Source organism: Taudactylus pleione, unplaced genomic scaffold, assembly GCF_031769625.1.
Source record: "Taudactylus pleione unplaced genomic scaffold, aTauple2 ptg002204l, whole genome shotgun sequence".
Lineage (NCBI taxonomy): Eukaryota > Metazoa > Chordata > Amphibia > Anura > Myobatrachidae > Taudactylus > Taudactylus pleione.
In genome coordinates this window covers 399,673-425,841 of record NW_028286597.1, presented here as the reverse complement: position 1 = coordinate 425,841, position 26,169 = coordinate 399,673, and the positions used below count along the sequence as shown (strand labels likewise).

Here is a 26,169-nt window from a genome sequence, read left to right as displayed (position 1 = left end):
TGTAGGTTATCTTTCCTATCTTATTGTAATTCACTCAATAAAATTCAATAAACTTTATTAAAAAAAAAAAAACAAGCCAGGTGATGTGTACTATGATGCTGTCCTATAATTATGCACGCCTCTAAAACTCCATTGAGATGCTCAGGCACGCCTGCGTTTGCACCTCCACTCCCCCGTTTTTAATGGCCAGCCCGTTACCACCTACAAACAGCTTCCCCTGTCACTCACTCTGCTGGGCTGTCTATGTGCAGCGAGCGAATGCATTGTGAACTTTCGCTAAGGTATGCACATGCGCACAATGCATACACACTGCATACCAGCGACAGCAGCGAGAGTATGCATCTTAGCGAGCGGCTCTGAATCAGGCCCATTGTCTCTCTAGCCTGTGCCCTCTGGAATGCCAGATTGGTCTGTAATAAACTGGTCCCAACTGATAACCTTTTCATCTCCAACTCCCTGCATCTCCTTGACATTACTGAAACCTGGATTTCACCCTTCTTAATCTACTAGTCCAATTCTTTTCAGTTATCCATGGTTGCATTATCATAACCCACACATCGACTGATCTGCTCCACACCTAGGGTCCCAACTGAGCTAAATCTTGCCTTTAGCCGGTGTTACCTCATCATTCTATTGCTAAAGATGTACAGTCTGGACTACCTGCTCCCTACAGACAGTTTTTAGACGTCTTTAGCAAAAAAACAGCAGCTGAGACCTCACAGACTGCTCAATTGATCTCATTGCTGGGAAAATTCCTCCTCGTGGCCGGGTTTATCCACTATCTGTTCCTGAGACCCAAGCCATGTCCGATTACATTAAGAAACACTTGGAACGTGGATTCATTTGAACTTCATCCTCTCCAGCAGGTGCAGTGTTCTGTTTTGTAAAGAAAAAAATTGGAGGATTACGTCCATGCATCGACTATCGAGGTCTTAATGATATAACCGTGAAAGACAGATACTTGTTGCCACTTATAATGGAATTATTTGACAGAGTCAAAGGAGCCACAATCTTTACAAAATTGGACTTACGGGGTGCATACAATTTTATATGAATCCAACAAGGTGATGAATGGAAAACTGCAGTCAGTAGAGACAGTCATTATGAATATCTCTTGACGCCATTCAGTCTCAGTAATGCAGTTTTTCAAAAATTTGTGAATTACATCTTTCAGGATTTATTGTACAAGACTGTTGTATATCTGGATGATATATATTAATCTTTTCTTCTGACATCCAAAGTCATCGGGGTCATGTGAAGAAGGTTCTACAGAGACTTTGCCAAAATCAATTGTATTGCAAAATTTAAAAGTGCACAATTGAGACCACAACCATTTTGTTCTTGTGATATATTATTTCTGATACTGGTCTGGCCATGGATCCTGAGAAAGTGCAAACCATTCTGAATTGGCCACAGCCATCTACTTAATGAACAATACAATGCTTTTTGGGTTTTGCAAACTACCGAAAATTTATTCGGGGCTACACGATGGTTGTTGCTCCCATCATATTACTAAACGAAGGGGCCAAACCTGCTAAATGGCCTGATTAAGCTCAATTAGCTATGAAACAAGCATTTACTTCAGCTCCTAACCTAAAACAGCCTGAGATTGACAGTTCTTTTCTTCTGGAAGTGGATGCTTCGTCCGTAGGAGTAAGAGCAGTTCTCTCACAAAAATCATCGGATGATCTATGACATCCTTGTGGATGCCATTGGTGACCAAGAACTGCTTGCCATAAAATTAGCCTTGGAAGAGTGGCGACATCTTCTAGAAGGCGCGGGTTATCTAGTGACTGTTCTTACTGACCACTTGAAATCTGCACTATGTATGAATCCTCAACAGGCCAGATGGCCACTGATTTCTCCCATTTTGAGTCACATTTAATGCAGGGAATAAGAACTGTAAAGGCCCCTACACACTAGACAATATCGTGAGCGATTTAGCAGATTGCGACGCATCAGACCGAAAAATCATTCATATAGTCCAGTGTGTACACTCTATCACGACCTGATGTGCGTTCCGCAGGTTGTTGGTCGCATCTTCAGATCTTTTGTACATGTGTGATAACCCATCTTGGGGTTCTGTATCGGTAAGACAGTTATGTCAGGTGTGCTGCAGTGTGCAATACCTGTTTCCTTACCACCTCTGGTCCTTCTCTCGGCTGGGTTTCCTCTAGGTTATGCAAAGCAGATGTCCACAATAAGTTAAATAAGAGATGAATTTATTCACACATTACCATTTTGTAAAAGAATGAACTTGAGCAATTCAGGATTACATTAAGAATGCACGTTACAGTAAATGCATACAAGTATATGACAACAGTAAACGGACTCTGGTTCCGTGGTAACATTATTTAATCAGAACACTTCGTTCTTGTGCTATGAATGAGTTAGTGCTATATTTACACTCTACGCAACTTTGCCACACGCTCAATGCAATAGTACTATTAACCAATTATGAGTAACAGTATTTGAACTTAGGGTCTGATTCAGACCCGGACGCTATGCTGCGCTCGCATTGAGTGATTTTTCGCAATCTGCGCATGCGTATGAGTCGCAATGCTCGTGCGCGAACCACTCATTGTGTCTGGAAAGTGCTCGCCCATAGCCCGCAGTTGGGCCGCTATTTTGAGTGACAGATAGTGCCGTTTGTGGGTGGTAACAGGGGAGGTGCTTGAAAACGGGGGTGTGGATGTGCGAACGCAGGCGTGCCCGACCGTCAGAACGGCGTTTAATTGGTGTGCATAATTAGCAAAGTAGCGTCATTACACACGTGACTAGGTTGTATTTTAGCCAGAACTGCTCGCAATGTTGTGGTGGAAAAAGGCTACCACAAGCACTGCGAGCAGCTCCGATGGCTCTCGATGTTCCCGATTAATACTACAACTGCCGGAGATGACGTGTGTTGCGAGTGGCAAAAGGGGTGTCTTTATACAGGTGCGAGCGCATAGTGCAGCCGCTCGCTATTACTTAGTGGGCGGCTTTACGTGACGCAGTGCGAGCACATGATTTAAATAGCTGGCTCCTTTTAGCCAGTGAGCGGACACAAATAGTGTCCGGGTCTGAATCAGGCACTTAGTCCCCAAAAGTCTGGCCAAAAACTCCTTTCATTGGTGCACTTTTTAATTCTTTGTAGTTTTTACATTAAAACTTCCTGACGACTGGTGATACTGCCCTGCCCCTTGATACTGTCCCTTACGCTGGTACTGACACTTATTACTCTTCTACGCTGCAAGCCCGGGACTGTGAGGTCCTTTAAGCAAACTGTAGCTGTCCCTGTAGAAGGCTGGCTCTGCCTATGATGGATATTTCCCTGTGGTATTTAACTTTCATACGTAGTCTATACAGGTTTTACTGTACCATAAGTAATGCTGTACTCAGAGGGATCTGTAGTATCCTGATAATGGTTACTTTATGTGCAGGTGGTCACACGCTCAGCAGCCGCCTCCTAGTCAGTGGATCGGCTCGCTCGGCTCCTCTGGCTCCCGTCCTCGATCTGCTCAGCTCTCAGGTAAGTGCGTGGTCACCACGCTGTACCTCTGCCACCTCAGGACTGACTCCAATGGTTCGTTTGCCAGCCCTTTTTAAAAGCTCCATCTGGGTCTATTCTTCACACGCCGACTCTGTTCCCGCCGGGCGCACGTGTCACAATAGTCACTGGTCCCCACTCACTGCAAGAGGGCACAAACTTTCTCCCCTGTAGAGTCCGGTGGGCAAGTCCTAGCCTCGTGCCCCTTCATTATACAGAGTCTATGGCAGGGGCTAGTCTACCATCTCAGGAGGGGGAAACATAGTGAGTCTGGCTAGCATCATATAAGGCATGTAAATGCCAGTATTCAGTGCGCAATCACTACACAATACAATTCAATCTACAATACAGCTCTGGGGCAACAGTCACACTTGTATATAGTACACACCTATATTGTGTCAAAAAGGCACCCTAAAAATACACATATAACTTGGGGTTACACATTGGAAGGTATTTAATAGTGATACTCCGATTCCCCTCTTATCGTGCAGTGTGTATGCACTACTCTGTGGTGCCATGGGGAGGATAACTTCTTTATTGAGGGGTCCCCACCTCCCAAGGGATCCCCGGCCTGGGCTGACTATTGGTCAGGTGTAATGCTTTGGCCGGGGACCTGGTGAAAGGGTACCCCTGGCTGTGGCATTACACCCCTGCTAGAAAGAGTGCAGTGCTGGTTATGGAAAGTGCTGGGGACCCCTACTCATTTTGTCTCCTGTATTTCCAAATTAATACCAGCTCACTGAGCCCAGTGCTGGTTGTGCTAAATAGAGGGGACCCCTATGTCTTTTGTCCCCTGTATTTAGACAACCAGGACTGGTTCTGAAAAGACTGATGTTGGTTGTGCACTTAGGGAGGACCGCACGTAATATGTTTTTATTTTAACACTTAACAAGCTTTTACACAGATGCATGCATGAATCTCATTGGTCTGTGTCATAGCATAGTCCCCTATTTACATTTTGAAGAAATCTTTAAGATGGTCATCAGGTGTTTTGGCAAGCAATCGATATATCATTAATGATCTAATGATTTGTACATCATTATTGACACACGATAAATCGTTTGGTCGTTGGTAAGATTGCGCAGTGTGTATGCACTATGGGCCTGATTCAGCATGGATCGCAAGTGCTAATATGCACGCAGATGGCCAATTGTTACGTTCTGCACAAGCATATGCATCGCAGTGTGCGTTCGTGGACTAACTACTGCAATTGGGACTACGATCGCAGAGACTACACAGACCCAATGCAGAGAGATTGACAAGAAGTGCCATTTGTGGGAGGTGATGGGGGGTGGTCGGTGAAACACAGACGTGCTAGTGCGTTCGAACGCCATTTCCGGGGCGTGCCTAAATTAGCCATTGCGATGGTGTACGCAGCCTGGGCTCTCACTGTGTGCAGGAATTTCTGTGTAAGGTCTGATCTGTTGTAATTGTGCATGAGACTGATTTTACTCTATGTAACCAATGCTTTTGCTGACTTACAAGGTATTTATGTGAGACAGGGGAACTGGGCATCCATATTTTGTACTGCCGCGGTATTGCGATCGCAGTCATTAGCATATTTTCACATCCATACTGAATCATGCCCTATATCATTTGCCTGGGAGTTCCAGGTAGTTCAAGGGAAATCGTTGATGACGTTGCATCATTTGCAAGTTGTTTAATGTGTACCCAGCTTAAGGCTGATGCCCTTTCATGGTCCATGATGGAGGAAGAGACTTCTGTCTACAGTACCACAACTCATTCTCAAACCTTTGAGCATTGCAGTTAGTAAACCAGAAGACACTCCTCCTTTAGGCAAAACTTTTGCGGTTGAGAACTTGAGGAAAACATTGTTACAGTGGACACATTCCTCGAAATGTGCTGGACATGCTGGGGTACTTAAAACATATGTTTTTATTTCCTGAAGTTATTGGTGGCCCTCACTTCTTCAAGATGATCAACAATTTGTATCAACCTGTGCCATCTGCGGTCAACACAAAAGCTCAAGACTCACAGACCCTGGACTCATGTCTCTATGGGTTTTATTATGGATATACCCAATTCTGATGGCTTCATTACTATTTAGGTAGTGGTGAATAGATTTTCCAAAATGGCACATTTCATTTCACGTCATGGACTTCCATCTGCTCCAGTTCTTGCACAGTTGTTTGTCAAAGAGATTTTCAGACTGCATGGATCTCCAGAGGATATCGTCTCAGATAGAGGGGTGCAATTCGTGGCCAAATTCTGGCATTCATTGTGTCAAAGTCTACAAATCAAACTCATTTTCTCATCTTCATACCATCCACAGTGGACAAACGGAGAGAATTAATCAGGGTCTAGAGACTTTCTTACGAATGTTAATTTCTTCTTCACAGGATGACTGGGTCCAATTACTACCGTGGGCTGAATTATCGCATAACTAACATCTTCTACTCTACTTTTTTTTATAGTTTTCATGCTGCATCTTAGAGTTCCATTGTTCCATTGTTTACACCACTTCCAGCAGAAACAGTTCCTGCTTCAGGACGATTTGTCCGAAACTTTGCTAGTAATTGACGTTGTGTGAGAGAGGCCTTACTCAAGTCTTCCAAATGTTACAACATTCAAGCTGACAAAAGGTGCAGAGCTATTGCCAGCATGAAAGTTGGAGACAAGGTCTGGTTGTCTATCCGAAACTTCCATTTAAGGGTAGCCTCCATGAAGTTTGCACCTCGACTCATCAGTCCATTTCCCATTAGCCAACTCATCAATCCTGATTCATACAAAATACGTTTACCTGCATATGTCAAAATACCGAACTCATTTAATATATCACTTCTCAAGCCTTTGATCCTAAATCGAGTTTATTTTCCAAGATCAGACAGACAGAACATAGTGAAGAGTATGAGGTGAGGAGATTGTTGATTCCCATTTCAGGAGAAATAACTTACATTATTTGGTGGATTGGAAAGGATACAGACCAGAGGATCTTGGATTAAAGCTTCTGATGACCATGCACCAGATCTGATTAAGAAGTTTCACCTCAAATATCCTGCTAAACCTCATCCTAAATGTCTGGTGACCACTAGTGTAAGGGGGGTACTGTCACACATCGGGGTCTTAGCATTCCTGTAAAGACCATACTTTTATTTGTTTCTATCTCAAAACATCACAGGAATGTTTCCCTGTGATTATTGCTGTTCCTGTGGCACTCTCTACTAGGCCAATTGCTAGAGACCACTCCCTATTTAAGCTAACTCCTGTGTACAACCGATTGCCGGAACAATGTGGTACTACGCCAGCTCCAGGACTACTCTGTATCCTGTATTGTGTCTTCCGTGACTTCCTACTACTCCTTTATCCAGCTTGTTATCATCTGTTGCTGTGTATCACTCACCTGCCAGCACCACAGCATCCACACTGGCTTCTGACTTTCCAACTGCTGCTGTGTTTCGGTTCAGTCAGCATTGTAGTTTACTTTCTGCACAAGAACTCGTTGCTCATCTGCCACTGTGACTTTACTTTGCCAGCCTACAGTGTTCCCACTATTCATCAACTGCAACCAGACCCCCATCGTGCTCTGTTACCTGCAGTCTGCTGTTTCTACGCTGCATACAAGTCAGCTTACCATCAGCAAGTATACCACTCCTATTATCTGAACTATATTTGCCTGTGGTCTATGCCATCTACTTGCAGGATATTGCATATTCCTTGTTTACTGTTCTCCTCTGTGCTTGATGGTTATTCAGGTATATAGTGTGCTATTCTGCTGTGTGGTATTGGTATCACTGCAATGGTGGAATGGAGCATGAAGGGCCCACAGGGGAACAACATAATAGAGGCCCAAAAGGGGTGTGGCCAGTCACTAGAGAGGGTGTGGCCAGCTATAATGGGAATATTTTATAGTCTGCTATTTATACATACTAAAAATAGAATACTATAAAACTCTCTCTCTCGATATATATGAAGGCAGTGCAATGTTTGGTATGGAGGGGCCAGGGGGATAGTACAACAGCAGAGACATAGTGTTTGGTATGGAAGGGTCAGGGAAGTAGTGCAGATAGGTAGTGGTGAGTATGGAGGGGTCAGGGAAGTAGTGCAGATAGGTAGTGGTCAGTATGGAAGGGTCAGGGAAGTAGTGCAGATAGGTAGCAGTGAGTATGGAGGTGTCACAGAGTTGTGTAGTTAGGTAGAGGTGAGTATGGAGGGGTTAGGGAGGTAGTGTAGATAGGTAGAGGTGAGTATGGAGGGGTTAGGGAGGTAGTACAGATAGGTAGTGGTGAGTATGGAGGGGTCAGGGAGGTAGTGCAGATAGGTAGTGGTGAGTAAGGAGGTGTCTCGAAGTAGTGTAGATAGGTAGTGGTGAGTATGGAGGGGTTATGAAGGTAATGCAGAGAGATAGTGATTGGTAAGGAGGGGTCAGGGAGATAGTGCAGATAGGTAGTGGTGAGTATGGAGGGGTCAGGGAGGTAGTGCAGATAGGTAGTGGTGAGTAAGGAGGTGTCACGGAGTTGTATAGATAGGTAGTGGTGAGTATGGAGGGGTTATGAAGGTAATGCAGAGAGATAGTGATTGGTAAGGAGGGGTCAGGGAGGTAGTACAGATAGGTAGTGGTGAGTAAGGAGGTGTCACGAAGTAGTGCAGATAGGTAGTGGTGAGTAAAGAGGGGTCAGGGAGGTAGTGCAGATAGGTAGTGGTGAGTAAAGAGGGGTCAGGGAGGTAGTGCAGAGATAGTGATTGATAAGGAGGGGTCAGGGGAGTAGTGCTGATAGGTAATGGTATGGAGGGGTCAGGGAGGTAGTGCAGAGAGATAGTGTTTTGTATGGAGGGGTCAGAGAGGTAGTGTAGATAGGGAGTAGTGAGTATGGAGGGGTCAGGGAGGTAGTGCAGATAGGTAGTGGCAAGTATGGAGGGGATAGGGAAGTAGTGCAGATAGGTAGTGGTGATTATGGAGAGGTCAGGGAGGTAGTGCAGAGATAGTGATTGATAAGGAGGGTCAGGGGAGTAGTGCTGATAGGTAGTGGTATGGAGGGGTCAGGGAGGTAGTGCAGAGAGATAGTGTTTTGTATGGAAGGGTCAGAGAGGTAGTGTAGATAGGTAGTGGTGAGTATAGAGGGATCAGAGAGATAGTGTAGATAGGTAGTGGTGAGTATGAAGGGATCAGGGAGTTAGTGCAGATAGGTAGTGGTGAGTATGGAGGGATCAGGGAGGTAGTGCAGATAGGTAGTGGTGAGTATGGAGGGGTCAGGGAGGTAGTGTAGATATGTAGTGGTGAGTATGGAGGGATCAGGGAGTTAGTGCAGAAAGGTAGTGGTGAGTATGGAGGGATCAGGGAGGTAGTACAGATAGGTAGTGGTGAGTATGGAGGGATCAGGGAAGTAGTGCAGATAGGTAGTGGTGAGTATAGAGGGGTCAGGGAGGTAGTGCAGATAGGTAGTGGTGAGTATGGAGGGGATAGGGAAGTAGTGCAGATAGGTAGTGGTGATTATGGAGGGGTCAGGGAGGTAGTGCAGAGATAGTGATTGATAAGGAGGGGTCAGTGGAGTAGTGCTGATAGGTAGTGGCGAGTATGGAGGGGATAGGGAAGTAGTGCAGATAGGTAGTGGTGATTATGGAGGGGTCAGGGAGGTAGTGCAGAGATAGTGATTGATAAGGAGGGGTCAGTGGAGTAGTGCTGATAGGTAGTGGTATGGAGGGGTCAGGGAGGTAGTGCAGAGAGATAGTGTTTTGTATGGAGGGGTCAGAGAGGTAGTGTAGATAGGTAGTGGTGAGTATGGAAGGGGTCAGGGAGGTAGTACAGATAGGTAGTGGTGAGTATGGAGGGGTCAGGGTGGTAGTACAGATAGGTAGTGGTGAGTATGGAGGGATCAGGGAGGTAGTACAGATAGATAGTGGTGAGTATGGAGGGGTCAGGGAGGTAGTACAGATAGGTAGTGGTGAGTATGGAGGGGTCAGGGAGGTAGTACAGATAGGTAGTGGTGAGTATGGAGGGGTCAGGGAGGTAGTACAGATAGGTAGTGGTGAGTATGGAGGGATCAGGGAGGTAGTAGAAATAGGTAGTGGTGAGTATGGAGGGGTCAGGGAGGTAGTGCAGATAGGTAGTGGTATGGAGGGATCAGGGAGTTAGTGCAGATAGGTAGTGGTGAGTATGGAGGGATCAGGGAGGTAGTACAGATAGGTAGTGGTGAGTATGGAGGGATCAGGGAGGTAGTACAGATAGGTAGTGGTGAGTATGGAGGGATCAGGGAGGTAGTACAGATAGGTAGTGGTGAGTTTGGAGCGGATAGGGAAGTAGTGCAGATAGGTAGTGGTGAGTATAGAGGGGTCAGGGAGGTTAGTGCAGAGATAGTGATTGATAAGGAGGGGTCAGGGAAGTAGTGCAGATAGGTATTGGTGAGTATAGAGGGGTCAGGGAGGTTAGTGCAGAGATAGTGATTGATAAGGAGGGGTCAGGGAGGTAGTGCAGATAGGTAGTGGTGAGTATAGAGGGGTCAGAAAGGTAGTGCAGATAGGTAGTGGTGAGTATAGAGGGGTCAGGGAGGCAGTGCAGACATAGTGATTGATAAGGAGGGGTCAGGGGAGTAGTGCAGAGATAGTGATTGATAAGGAGGGGTCAGGGAGGTAGTGCAGATAGGTAGTGGTGAGTATAGAGGGATCAGGGAGGTAGTGCAGAGATAGTGATTGATAAGGAGGGGTCAGGGAAGTAGTGCAGATAGGTATTGGTGAGTATAGAGGGGTCAGGAAGGTAGTGCAGAGGTAGTGATTGATAAGGAGGGGTCAGGGAAGTAGTGCAGATAGGTAGTGGTGAGTTTGGAGCGGATAGGGAAGTAGTGCAGATAGGTAGTGGTGAGTATAGAGGGGTCAGGGAGGTTAGTGCAGAGATAGTGATTGATAAGGAGGGGTCAGGGAGGTAGTGCAGATAGGTAGTGGTGAGTATAGAGGGGTCAGAAAGGTAGTGCAGATAGGTAGTGGTGAGTATAGAGGGGTCAGGGAGGCAGTGCAGACATAGTGATTGATAAGGAGGGGTCAGGGGAGTAGTGCAGAGATAGTGATTGATAAGGAGGGGTCAGGGAGGTAGTGCAGATAGGTAGTGGTGAGTATAGAGGGGTCAGGGAGGTAGTGCAGAGATAGTGATTGATAAGGAGGGGTCAGGGAAGTAGTGCAGATATGTATTGGTGAGTATAGAGGGGTCAGGGAGGTAGTGCAGAGATAGTGATTGATAAGGAGGGGTCAGGGAAGTAGTGCAGATAGGTATTGGTGAGTATAGAGAGGTCAGGGAGGTAGTGCAGATAGGTAGTGGTGAGTATAGAGGGGTCAGGGAGGTTAGTGCAGAGATAATGATTGATAAGGAGGGGTCAGGGAAGTAGTGCAGATAGGTATTGGTGAGTATAGAGGGGTCAGGGAGGTTAGTGCAGAGATAGTGATTGATAAGGAGGGGTCAGGGAGGTAGTGCAGATAGGTAGTGGTGAGTATAGAGGGGTCAGAAAGGTAGTGCAGATAGGTAATGGTGAGTATAGAGGGGTCAGGGAGGCAGTGCAGACATAGTGATTGATAAGGAGGGGTCAGGGGAGTAGTGCAGAGATAGTGATTGATAAGGAGGGGTCAGGGAAGTAGTGCAGATAGGTATTGGTGAGTATAGAGGGGTCAGGGAGGTAGTGCAGAGATAGTGATTGATAAGGAGGGGTCAGGGAAGTAGTGCAGATAGGTATTGGTGAGTATAGAGGGGTCAGGGAGGTAGTGCAGATAGGTAGTGGTGAGTATAGAGGGGTCAGGGAGGCAGTGCAGAGATAGTGATTGATAAGGAGGGGTCAGGGGAGTAGTGCTGATAGGTAGTGGTATGGAGGGGTCAGGGAGGTAGTGCAGAGAGATAGTGTTTTGTTTGGAGGGAGTCAGAGAGGTAGTGCAGATAGGTAGTGGTGAGTATGGAGAGGTCAGGGAGGTAGTGCAAAGAGATAGTGATTGGTTAGGAGGGGTCAGGGAGGTAGTGCAGATTGGAAGGGGTAAGCATGGCGGAGTCAGAGAAGTAGTGGTGAGCCACCCAGTAACCCTTGTAGTGCTGGTCAGTTGTTGGTAAATGAGACCACTACACATGTACTAACATTATGCCACACTGTAGTGCTCCCCATATTAAGCCACAGTATATTGCATTTAGTTTATACCGCACTGTAGTGCCTCCCACATGATGCCACTGTAGTGTCCACACATTATGCCGCACTGTAGTGCCAACATTATGCTGCAATGTAGCGTGCACACATTATGCCATCTGTAGTGCCCATACGTTATTCTACACTTTAGTGTCAACACATTATGCCACTGTAGTGTCCACACATTATGCCATCTGTAGTGCTAACACATTATGCCGCCTGTAGTGCTAACACATTATGCCGCCTGTAGTGCTAACACATTATGCCATCTGTAGTGCTAACACATTTTGCCATCTGTAGTGCTAACACATTATGCCGCCTGTAGTGCTAACACATTATGCCGCCTGTAGTGCTAACACATTATGCTGGACTGTAGTGCTAACACATTATGCCGCCTGTAGTGCTAACACATTATGCCATCTGTAGTGCTAACACATTATGCCATCTGTAGTGCTAACACATTATGCCGCCTGTAGTGCTAACACATTATGCCGCCTGTAGTGCTAACACATTATGCCGCCTGTAGTGCTAACACATTTTGCCATCTGTAGTGCTAACACATTATGCCGCCTGTAGTGCTAACACATTATGCCATCTGTAGTGCTAACACATTATGCCGCCTGTAGTGCTAACACATTATGCCATCTGTAGTGCTAACACATTATGCCGCCTGTTGTGCTAACACATCATGCTGGACTGTAGTGCTAACACATTATGCCGCCTGTAGTGCTAACACATTATGCTGGACTGTAGTGCTAACACATTTTGCCATCTGTAGTGCTAACACATTATGCCGCCTGTAGTGCTAACACATTATGCCATCTGTAGTGCTAACACATTATGCCGCCTGTAGTGCTAACACATTATGCCATCTGTAGTGCTAACACATTATGCCATCTGTAGTGCTAACACATTATGCCGCCTGTAGTGCTAACACATTTTGCCATCTGTAGTGCTAACACATTATGCCGCCTGTAGTGCTAACACATTATGCCATCTGTAGTGCTAACACATTATGCCGCCTGTAGTGCTAACACATTATGCCATCTGTAGTGCTAACACATTATGCCGCCTGTTGTGCTAACACATTATGCCGCCTGTAGTGCTAACACATTATGCTGGACTGTAGTGCCAACATTATGCTGCAATGTAGCACAAACACATTATGCCATCTGTAGTGCCCATACATTATGCTACACTGTAGTGCCCCCACATTAAGCTACACTGTAGTGCCCCCACATTATGCCTCCTGTAGTGCCCCCACATTATAACACCTGTGGTACCCCCCCGCATTATGCTATACTGTAGTACCCACACATTATGCTACACTGTAGTGCCCCCACATTAAGCTAAACTGTATTATACCACCTGTAGTTCCCCCCTCCGCATTATACTATACTGTAGTGCCCGCACATTGTGCCACCTGTAGTGCCCCCACATTATACCACCTGTAGTGCCCCCCCGGCATTATACTATACTGTAGTGCCCACACAGTGTACTCACTAGAACCCACAGCAGCCTCGAGGCTCAGGCAGAGAACATAAAATAAATAAGTGGGAGCGCTGGTACACAGCTGCTGGTTTGAGAAATAATATATTTTATTAAACAATCAATCAATTTCATTAATAAAGTTGTAATACCATGGTACGCAGATGGAAATAATCTATAAAATCTATGGCCAAAATCTAATCATATATTGAACAAATCTAGCTAAAAACATATACATAAATAAAAGTATTTTAGTTAAAAATTGTATTAAAATGCATATGAAGAACGGTAGGTTATATATATCTTTGACCGGTCTTTATAGCAAAGATTAACAGTAAGCAGCAGCAAAGCATGGAATATAAATGTTCAGTCACAGCCAATGTTAGTACAATAGGCAGATTAGTGGATTGAAAACTGGTTAGTATCAAACAATATGCATTACCTTCCAGCAGCTTTTCCAAAGTTCCATAGAACCTGTATAACAGCGGCTCTGACCTGTACCCTAGGTAAGGGAGGCTGTGCAGTGTAGTGCAGTTGCTATGCACTTTAATAGGCAGTCCTGCTATATTCACCGTGCGGTCTGGAGATGCTGTGGTCCTAAGGCAGAGAGACCTCCACTAGTATTCCTCGGCACACCTGGCTACTTACGATGTTGTAGTTGGTAAGCAAATAGGTGCAGAATCCGCACCAGGACAACAACAGTCTACAATTCTGCACAGAAAAGGAATATATATGTACCCCAATTAACAAGCAGAGGTCGTGAGGCAGATATCCCTATTGCCAAATACTATCATTTTATATGATCATTGCTGTTTAGTATAGAAGGTTAACGGTGCTCCCCTGCAATATTCAAAAAGTGAAAAAAGAAAAAGAAGACTTGTTTGGGGGCGCACTTATGTAATAATGATGTGATTAAAACGTAGCTTTTAATAAGCAACACTAAAATAAGTAGAAAAAGATTTTGGTTTCAAAACTAGAAAAAATGCAAAGAAAGAAGAAAAATATATATACGAAAAAAGTACAGTATATGTTTGTTTTATTATTTTAGAAAAAATTAGAATAGTTGCTTATGTGGGTCAATGTCCAAGCAGTGCCGTATTGGTAAGGCGAAATATTTTGCATATATATATATATACAGTGTGAAAAAACTGATAACTATACCCTTGTGCTGCACAGTCAGCACCAGAAAATAATAATGATGGAGAAAGTGTTAATAACAATTGTGTCAATTTCTCCTAGAACAATGAACTCAGGATATATGCTATAAATACTTAAACCTTTGTTTTAAGAAATATTAGGAAAGGATGTGTCAATAATAAGCAATGATATATAATCATATAATCTTCTTATGACTATATGTCCAGACAAATTGCTGCAGTATGACTCCTGCACGAAAAAGGGGGGGCTCCCTGCTGCCAGGTTAAGTAAATAGATTAGATGGTTAAAGGTCTGTCTGTAAGGTTAAAGAGACTGTCTGTAAGGTCTCCTTAATCAGGTGTTGAGATAATATTAGACAGGTTTCAACATCTTTATGCTTTTACTACAGCAAAGGGGGGTATTCAATTACAGGTGAAATCATCAGTTTTTGCCATCGTTGGCGAAATCGGACTTCCAGCCGATTTCGCCAACAACGGGAAAAACGGACGTTTTTTGCCTAAAACTGGAGAAAACCTCTCTCCGGCCTTGGGCAGGAGAAAAAATGTGCAAAATCCCTATTTTTGGGTAAAAATGTGGGGATTTCTTACAGAACACTTTGGACAGCCCCCCTAATGATACTTTAGTGGAAAAATAATCGTAAGTTGCGCACTTTGGCAAAAAACGACCGCTGAAATTTCGGTCAAAATTTTTTTTTCCAACGAAAAATGCGTTTAACGTATTGGGGCTGGTATTTCAGAGGGCCATAAGGATGTCCCAATTGTTTTAAACATCGCACGTGGCTGGCGCAGGTGTTTTTTTTATAACCACTAAAAAAACACCTGCGCCAGCCACGTGCGATGTTTAGAACACTTGATGCATTCTTATGGCACTCCAAAATATCAGCCCCAATACGTTATTCATGGGAAGAAAATTGTGACTGAAATTTCAGCCGTCGTTTTTCACCAAAGTGCGCAACTTATGATTTTTTTCCGCTAAAATATCATTAGAGGGGCTGTCCAAAGGATTCTGATAGAAATCCCCACATTTGTATCCAAAAATAGGGATTTTGCATTTTTTTTCACCTGATCTGGGATGGAGAAAACTTTTCTCCAGTTTATTTCTCCAATTGCGTTTTCGCCTGTTTTTTGCCAAAAATATCTCAAATTTTGGTGAAATACGTCCGTTTTCGCCACTAATTGAATATGGCCCATAGAGAGAAAATAGCTCAATCATAGAGGATACATTTGTATCAAATAGTAACAGGAAATATTGTGTTGCTCAGTGTTATGCTGGGCATACACTACAACTATCTGTCATATATCTGTCCTATCTGGCTGGTTACTAATGCTGGGTATACACTATACATTATCTGTCACATATCTGTCCTATCTGGCTTGTTACTAATGCTGGGCGTACACTATACATTATCTGTCACATATCTGTCCTATCTGGCTGGTTACTAATGCTGGGCGTACACTATACATTATCTGTCACATATCTGTCCTATCTGGCCGGTTACTAATGCTGGGCATACACTACAATTATCTGTCATATATCTGTCCTATCTGGCTGGTTACTAATGCTGGGCGTACACTATACATTATCTGTCACATATCTGTCCTATCTGGCTGGTTACTAATGCTGGGCGTACACTATACGTTATCTGTCACATATCTGTCCTGTCTGGCTGGTTACTAATGCTGGGCATACACTACAATTATCTGTCATATATCTGTCCTATCTGGCTGGTTACTAATGCTGGGCGTACACTATACATTATCTGTCACATATCTGTCCTATCTGGCTGGTTACTAATGCTGGGCGTACACTATACATTATCTGTCACATATCTGTCCTATCTGGCTGGTTACTAATGCTGGGCGTACACTATACATTATCTGTCACATATCTGTCCTATCTGGCCGGTTACTAATGCTGGGCGTACACTATACATTATCTGTCACATATCTGTCCTCTCTGGCTGGTTACTAATGCTGGGCGTACACTATACATTATCTGTCACATATCCGTCCTCTCTGGCTGGTTACTAATGCTGGGCGTACACTATACATTATCTGTCACATATCTGTCCTATCTGGCCGGTTACTAATGCTGGGCATACACTATACATTATCTGTCACATATCTGTCCTATCTGGCTGGTTACTAATGCTGGGCGTACACTATACATTATCTGTCACATATCTGTCCTATCTGGCTGGTTACTAATGCTGGGCGTACACTATACATTATCTGTCACATATCCGTCCTCTCTGGCTGCTTACTAATGCTGGGTATATACTATACATTATCTGTCACATATCTGTCCTATCTGGCTGGTTACTAATGCTGGGCGTACACTATACATTATCTGTCACATATCCGTCCTCTCTGGCTGGTTACTAATGCTGGGCGTACACTATACATTATCTGTCACATATCCGTCCTCTCTGGCTGGTTACTAATGCTGGGCGTACACTATACATTATCTGTCACATATCCGTCCTCTCTGGCTGGTTACTAATGCTGGGCGTACACTATACATTATCTGTCACATATCCGTCCTCTCTGGCTGGTTACTAATGCTGGGCGTACACTATACATTATCTGTCACATATCCGTCCTCTCTGGCTGGTTACTAATGCTGGGCGTACACTATACATTATCTGTCACATATCCGTCCTCTCTGGCTGGTTACTAATGCTGGGCGTACACTATACATTATCTGTCACATATCCGTCCTCTCTGGCTGGTTACTAATGCTGGGCGTACACTATACATTATCTGTCACATATCCGTCCTCTCTGGCAGGTTACTAATGCTGGGCGTACACTATACATTATCTGTCACATATCCGTCCTCTCTGGCTGGTTACTAATGCTGGGCGTACACTATACATTATCTGTCACATATCCGTCCTCTCTGGCTGGTTACTAATGCTGGGCGTACACTATACATTATCTGTCACATATCCGTCCTCTCTGGCTGGTTACTAATGCTGGGCGTACACTATACATTATCTGTCACATATCCGTCCTCTCTGGCTGGTTACTAATGCTGGGCGTACACTATACATTATCTGTCACATATCCGTCCTCTCTGGCTGGTTACTAATGCTGGGCGTACACTATACATTATCTGTCACATATCCGTCCTCTCTGGCTGGTTACTAATGCTGGGCGTACACTATACATTATCTGTCACATATCCGTCCTCTCTGGCTGGTTACTAATGCTGGGCGTACACTATACATTATCTGTCACATATCCGTCCTCTCTGGTTGGTTACTAATGCTGGGCGTACACTATACATTATCTGTCACATATCCGTCCTCTCTGGCTGGTTATTAATGCTGGGCGTACACTATACATTATCTGTCACATATCCGTCCTCTCTGGCTGGTTACTAATGCTGGGCGTACACTATACATTATCTGTCACATATCCGTCCTCTCTGGCTGGTTACTAATGCTGGGCGTACACTATACATTATCTGTCACATATCCGTCCTCTCTGGCTGGTTACTAATGCTGGGCGTACACTATACATTATCTGTCACATATCCGTCCTCTCTGGCTGGTTACTAATGCTGGGCGTACACTATACATTATCTGTCACATATCCGTCCTCTCTGGCTGGTTACTAATGCTGGGCGTACACTATACATTATCTGTTACATATCCGTCCTCTCTGGCTGGTTACTAATGCTGGGCGTACACTATACATTATCTGTCACATATCCGTCCTCTCTGGCTGGTTACTAATGCTGGGCGTACACTATACATTATCTGTCACATATCCGTCCTCTCTGGCTGGTTACTAATGCTGGGCGTACACTATACATTATCTGTCACATATCCGTCCTCTCTGGCTGGTTACTAATGCTGGGCGTACACTATACATTATCTGTCACATATCCGTCCTCTCTGGCTGGTTACTAAAGCTGGGCGTACACTATACATTATCTGTCACATATCCGTCCTCTCTGGCTGGTTACTAATGCTGGGCGTACACTATACATTATCTGTCACATATCCGTCCTCTCTGGCTGGTTACTAATGCTGGGCGTACACTATACATTATCTGTCACATATCCGTCCTCTCTGGCTGGTTACTAATGCTGGGCGCACACTATACATTATCTGTCACATATCCGTCCTCTCTGGCTGGTTACTAATGCTGGGCGCACACTATACATTATCTGTCACATATCCGTCCTCTCTGGCTGGTTACTAATGCTGGGCGCACACTATACATTATCTGTCACATATCCGTCCTCTCTGGCTGGTTACTAATGCTGGGCGCACACTATACATTATCTATCACATATCCGTCCTCTTTGGCTGGTTACTAATGCTGGGCGCACACTATACATTATCTGTCACATATCCGTACTCTCTGGCTGGGTACTAATGCTGGGCGCACACTATACATTATCTGTCACATATCCGTCCTCTCTGGCTGGTTACTAATGCTGGGCGCACACTATACATTATCTGTCACATATCCGTCCTCTCTGGCTGGTTACTAATGCTGGGCGCACACTATACATTATCTGTCACATATCCGTCCTCTCTGGCTGGTTACTAATGCTGGGCGCACACTATACATTATCTGTCACATATCCGTCCTCTCTGGCTGGTTACTAATGCTGGGCGCACACTATAAATTATCTGTCACATATCCGTCCTCTCTGGCTGGTTACTAATGCTGGGCGCACACTATACGTTATCTGTCACATATCCGTCCTCTCTGGCTGGTTACTAATGCTGGGCGCACACTATACGTTATCTGTCACATATCCGTCCTCTCTGGCTGGTTACTAATGCTGGGCGCACACTATACATTATCTGTCACATATCCGTCCTCTCTGGCTGGTTACTAATGCTGGGCGTACACTATACGTTATCTGTCACATATCCGTTCTCTCTGGCTGGTTACTAATGCTGGGCGTACACTATACGTTATCTGTCACATATCCGTCCTCTCTGGCTGGTTACTAATGCTGGGCGTACACTATACGTTATCTGTCACATATCCGTCCTCTCTGGCTGGTTACTAATGCTGAGCGTACACTATACGTTATCTGTCACATATCCGTCCTCTCTGGCTGGTTACTAATGCTGGGCGTACACTATACGTTATCTGTCACATATCCGTCCTCTCTGGCTGGTTACTAATGCTGGGCGTACACTATACGTTATCTGTCACATATCCGTCCTCTCTGGCTGGTTACTAATGCTGGGCGCACACTATACGTTATCTGTCACATATCCGTCCTCTCTGGCTGGTTACTAATGCTGGGCGTACACTATACGTTATCTGTCACATATCCGTCCTCTCTGGCTGGTTACTAATGCTGGGCGTACACTATACGTTATCTGTCACATATCCGTCCTGTCTGGCTGGTTACTAATGCTGGGCGTTCACTATACGTTATCTGTCACATATCCGTCCTGTCTGGCTGGTTACTAATGCTGGGCGTACACTATACGTTATCTGTCACATATCCGTCCTGTCTGGCTGGTTACTAATGCTGGGCGTACACTATACGTTATCTGTCACATATCCGTCCTGTCTGGCTGGTTACTAATGCTGGGCGTACACTATACGTTATCTGTCACATATCCGTCCTGTCTGGCTGGTTACTAATGCTGGGCGTACACTATACGTTATCTGTCACATATCCGTCCTGTCTGGCTGGTTACTAATGCTGGGCGTACACTATACGTTATCTGTCACATATCCGTCCTGTCTGGCTGGTTACTAATGCTGGGCGTACACTATACGTTATCTGTCACATATCCGTCCTGTCTGGCTGGTTACTAATGCTGGGCGTACACTATACGTTATCTGTCACATATCCGTCCTGTCTGGCTGGTTACTAATGCTGGGCGTACACTATACGTTATCTGTCACATATCCGTCCTGTCTGGCTGGTTACTAATGCTGGGCGTACACTATACGTTATCTGTCACATATCCGTCCTGTCTGGCTGGTTACTAATGCTGGGCGTTCACTATACGTTATCTGTCACATATCCGTCCTGTCTGGCTGGTTACTAATGCTGGGCGTACACTATACGTTATCTGTCACATATCCGTCCTGTCTGGCTGGTTACTAATGCTGGGCGTACACTATACGTTATCTGTCACATATCCGTCCTGTCTGGCTGGTTACTAATGCTGGGCGTACACTATACATTATCTGTCACATATCCGTCCTGTCTGGCTGGTTACTAATGCTGGGCGTACACTATACATTATCTGTCACATATCCGTCCTGTCTGGCTGGTTACTAAGGCTGGGCGTACACTATACATTATCTGTCACATATCCGTCCTGTCTGGCTGGTTACTAAGGCTGGGCGTACACTATACATTATCTGTCACATATCCGTCCTGTCTGGCTGGTTACTAAGGCTGGGCGTACACTATACCTTTTCTGTCACATATCCGTCCTGTCTGGCTGGTTACTAAGGCTGGGCGTACACTATACATTATCTGTCACATATCCGTCCAGTCTGGCTGGTTACTAAGGCTGGGCGTACACTATACATTATCTGTCACATATCCGTCCTGTCTGGCTGGTTACTAAGGCTGGGCGTACACTATACATTATCTGTCACATATCCGTCCTGTCTGGCTGGTTACTAATGCTGGGCGTACACTATACATTATCTGTCACATATCCGTCCTGTCTGGCTGGTTACTAATGCTGGGCGTACACTATACATTATCTGTCACATATCCGTCCTGTCTGGCCGGTTACTAATGCTGGGCGTACACTATACATTATCTGTCACATATCCGTCCTATCTGGCCGGTTACTAATGCTGGGCGTACACTATACAATTATCAGTCACATATCCGTACTATATGGCCGGTTACTAATGCTGGGCATACACTATACAGTATCTGTCACATATGTGTCCTATCTGGCCGGTTACTAATGCTGGGCGTACACTATACATTTTCTGTCACATATGTGTCCTATCTGGCCGGTTACTAATGCAGGGCATACACTATACATTATCTGTCACATATGTGTCCTATCTGGCCGGTTAGTAATGCTGGGCGTACACTATACATTATCTGTCACATATCTGTCCTATCTGGCCGGTTACTAATGCTGGGCGTACACTATACATTATCTGTCACATATCTGTCCTATCTGGCCGGTTACTAATGCTGGGCGTACACTATACATTATCTGTCACATATCTGTCCTATCTGGCCGGTTACTAATGCTGGTCGTACACTATACATTATCTGTCACATATCCGTCCTCTCTGGCTGGTTACTACTAATGCTGGGCGCACACTATACATTATCTGTCACATATCCGTCCTCTCTGGCTGGTTACTAATGCTGGGCGCACACTATAAATTATCTGTCACATATCCGTCCTCTCTGGCTGGTTACTAATGCTGGGCGCACACTATACGTTATCTGTCACATATCCGTCCTCTCTGGCTGGTTACTAATGCTGGGCGCACACTATACGTTATCTGTCACATATCCGTCCTCTCTGGCTGGTTACTAATGCTGGGCGCACACTATACGTTATCTGTCACATATCCGTCCTCTCTGGCTGGTTACTAATGCTGGGCGTACACTATACGTTATCTGTCACATATCCGTTCTCTCTGGCTGGTTACTAATGCTGGGCGTACACTATACGTTATCTGTCACATATCCGTCCTCTCTGGCTGGTTACTAATGCTGGGCGTACACTATACGTTATCTGTCACATATCCGTCCTCTCTGGCTGGTTACTAATGCTGGGCGTACACTATACGTTATCTGTCACATATCCGTCCTCTCTGGCTGGTTACTAATGCTGGGCGTACACTATACGTTATCTGTCACATATCCGTCCTCTCTGGCTGGTTACTAATGCTGAGCGTACACTATACGTTATCTGTCACATATCCGTCCTCTCTGGCTGGTTACTAATGCTGAGCGTACACTATACGTTATCTGTCACATATCCGTCCTCTCTGGCTGGTTACTAATGCTGGGTGTACACTATACGTTATCTGTCACATATCCGTCCTCTCTGGCTGGTTACTAATGCTGGGCGCACACTATACGTTATCTGTCACATATCCGTCCTCTCTGGCTGGTTACTAATGCTGGGCGTACACTATACGTTATCTGTCACATATCCGTCCTCTCTGGCTGGTTACTAATGCTGGGCGTACACTATACGTTATTTGTCACATATCCGTCCTGTCTGGCTGGTTACTAATGCTGGGCGTTCACTATACGTTATCTGTCACATATCCGTCCTGTCTGGCTGGTTACTAATGCTGGGCGTACACTATACGTTATCTGTCACATATCCGTCCTGTCTGGCTGGTTACTAATGCTGGGCGTACACTATACGTTATCTGTCACATATCCGTCCTGTCTGGCTGGTTACTAATGCTGGGCGTACACTATACGTTATCTGTCACATATCCGTCCTGTCTGGCTGGTTACTAATGCTGGGCGTACACTATACGTTATCTGTCACATATCCGTCCTGTCTGGCTGGTTACTAATGCTGGGCGTACACTATACGTTATCTGTCACATATCCGTCCTGTCTGGCTGGTTACTAATGCTGGGCGTACACTATACGTTATCTGTCACATATCCGTCCTGTCTGGCTGGTTACTAATGCTGGGCGTACACTATACGTTATCTGTCACATATCCGTCCTGTCTGGCTGGTTACTAATGCTGGGCGTACACTATACGTTATCTGTCACATATCCGTCCTGTCTGGCTGGTTACTAATGCTGGGCGTTCACTATACGTTATCTGTCACATATCCGTCCTGTCTGGCTGGTTACTAATGCTGGGCGTACACTATACGTTATCTGTCACATATCCGTCCTGTCTGGCTGGTTACTAATGCTGGGCGTACACTATACGTTATCTGTCACATATCCGTCCTGTCTGGCTGGTTACTAATGCTGGGCGTACACTATACATTATCTGTCACATATCCGTCCTGTCTGGCTGGTTACTAATGCTGGGCGTACACTATACATTATCTGTCACATATCCGTCCTGTCTGGCTGGTTACTAAGGCTGGGCGTACACTATACATTATCTGTCACATATCCGTCCTGTCTGGCTGGTTACTAAGGCTGGGCGTACACTATACATTATCTGTCACATATCCGTCCTGTCTGGCTGGTTACTAAGGCTGGGCGTACACTATACCTTTTCTGTCACATATCCGTCCTGTCTGGCTGGTTACTAAGGCTGGGCGTACACTATACATTATCTGTCACATATCCGTCCAGTCTGGCTGGTTACTAAGGCTGGGCGTACACTATACATTATCTGTCACATATCCGTCCTGTCTGGCTGGTTACTAAGGCTGGGCGTACACTATACATTATCTGTCACATATCCGTCCTGTCTGGCTGGTTACTAATGCTGGGCGTACACTATACATTATCTGTCACATATCCGTCCTGTCTGGCTGGTTACTAATGCTGGGCGTACACTATACATTATCTGTCACATATCCGTCCTGTCTGGCCGGTTACTAATGCTGGGCGTACACTATACATTATCTGTCACATATCCGTCCTATCTGGCCGGTTACTAATGCTGGGCGTACACTATACAATTATCAGTCACATATCCGTACTATATGGCCGGTTACTAATGCTGGGCATACACTATACAGTATCTGTCACATATGTGTCCTATCTGGCCGGTTACTAATGCTGGGCGTACACTATACATTTTCTGTCACATATGTGTCCTATCTGGCCGGTTACTAATGCAGGGCATACACTATACATTATCTGTCACATATGTGTCCTATCTGGCCGGTTACTAATGCTGGGCGTACACTATACATTATCTGTCACATATCTGTCCTATCTGGCCGGTTACTAATGCTGGGCGTACACTATACATTATCTGTCACATATCTGTCCTATCTGGCCGGTTACTAATGCTGGGCGTACACTATACATTATCTGTCACATATCTGCCTATCTGGCCGGTTACTAATGCTGGTCGTACACTATACATTATCTGTCACATATCTGTCCTATCTGGCCGGTTACTAATGCTGGGCGTACACTATACGTTATCTGTCACATATCCGTCCTATCTGGCCGGTTACTAATGCTGGGCGTACACTATACGTTATCTGTCACATATCCGTCCTCTCTGGCTGGTTACTAATGCTGGGCGTACACTATACGTTATCTGTCACATATCTGTCCTGTCTGGCTGGTTACTAATGCTGGGCGTACACTATACATTATCTGTCACATATCCGTCCTGTCTGGCCGGTTACTAATGCTGGGCGTACACTATACGTTATCTGTCACATATCCGTCCTATCTGGCCGGTTACTAATGCTGGGCGTACACTATACGTTATCTGTCACATATCCGTCCTCTCTGGCTGGTTACTAATGCTGGGCGTACACTATACGTTTTCTGTCACATATCCGTCCTCTCTGGCTGGTTACTAATGCTGGGCGTACACTATACGTTATCTGTCACATATCCGTCCTGTCTGGCTGGTTACTAATGCTGGGCGTACACTATACGTTATCTGTCACATATCCGTCCTGTCTGGCTGGTTACTAATGCTGGGCGTACACTATACGTTATCTGTCACATATCCATCCTGTCTGGCTGGTTACTAATGCTGGGCGTACACTATACGTTATCTGTCACATATCCGTCCTGTCTGGCCGGTTACTAATGCTGGGCGTACACTATACATTATCTGTCACATATCCGTCCTATCTGGCCGGTTACTAATGCTGGGCGTACACTATACGTTATCTGTCACATATCCGTCCTCTCTGGCTGGTTACTAATGCTGGGCGTACACTATACGTTATCTGTCACATATCCGTCCTCTCTGGCTGGTTACTAATGCTGGGCGTACACTATACGTTATCTGTCACATATCCGTCCTGTCTGGCTGGTTACTAATGCTGGGCGTACACTATACGTTATCTGTCACATATCCGTCCTGTCTGGCTGGTTACTAATGCTGGGCGTACACTATACGTTATCTGTCACATATCCATCCTGTCTGGCTGGTTACTAATGCTGGGCGTACACTATACGTTATCTGTCACATATCCGTCCTGTCTGGCTGGTTACTAATGCTGGGCGTACACTATACGTTATCTGTCACATATCCGTCCTGTCTGGCTGGTTACTAATGCTGGGCGTACACTATACGTTATCTGTCACATATCCGTCCTGTCTGGCTGGTTACTAATGCTGGGCGTACACTATACGTTATCTGTCACATATCCGTCCTGTCTGGCTGGTTACTAATGCTGGGCGTACACTATACGTTATCTGTCACATATCCGTCCTGTCTGGCTGGTTACTAATGCTGGGCGTACACTATACGTTATCTGTCACATATCCGTCCTGTCTGGCTGGTTACTAATGCTGGGCGTACACTATACGTTATCTGTCACATATCCGTCCTGTCTGGCTGGTTACTAATGCTGGGCGTTCACTATACGTTATCTGTCACATATCCGTCCTGTCTGGCTGGTTACTAATGCTGGGCGTACACTATACGTTATCTGTCACATATCCGTCCTGTCTGGCTGGTTACTAATGCTGGGCGTACACTATACGTTATCTGTCACATATCCGTCCTGTCTGGCTGGTTACTAATGCTGGGCGTACACTATACATTATCTGTCACATATCCGTCCTGTCTGGCTGGTTACTAATGCTGGGCGTACACTATACATTATCTGTCACATATCCGTCCTGTCTGGCTGGTTACTAATGCTGGGCGTACACTATACATTATCTGTCACATATCCGTCCTGTCTGGCTGGTTACTAAGGCTGGGCGTACACTATACATTATCTGTCACATATGTGTCCTATCTGGCCGGTTACTA

General features: G+C 45.2%; 1 protein-coding gene across 1 annotated transcript in view; it reads left to right on the top strand.

Annotated features, from left to right (window-relative positions):
• The window catches only part of LOC148431505 (aldehyde dehydrogenase family 3 member B1-like), a gene marked incomplete at its 3' end in the record, with an annotated part of 364,823 nt that overhangs the window by 10,618 nt on the left and 328,036 nt on the right, over window positions 1–26,169 (top strand). Inside the window, exon 2 of the mRNA XM_088465975.1 lies at window positions 3,423–3,511. The remainder of the gene's footprint in view (window positions 1–3,422; window positions 3,512–26,169) is intronic.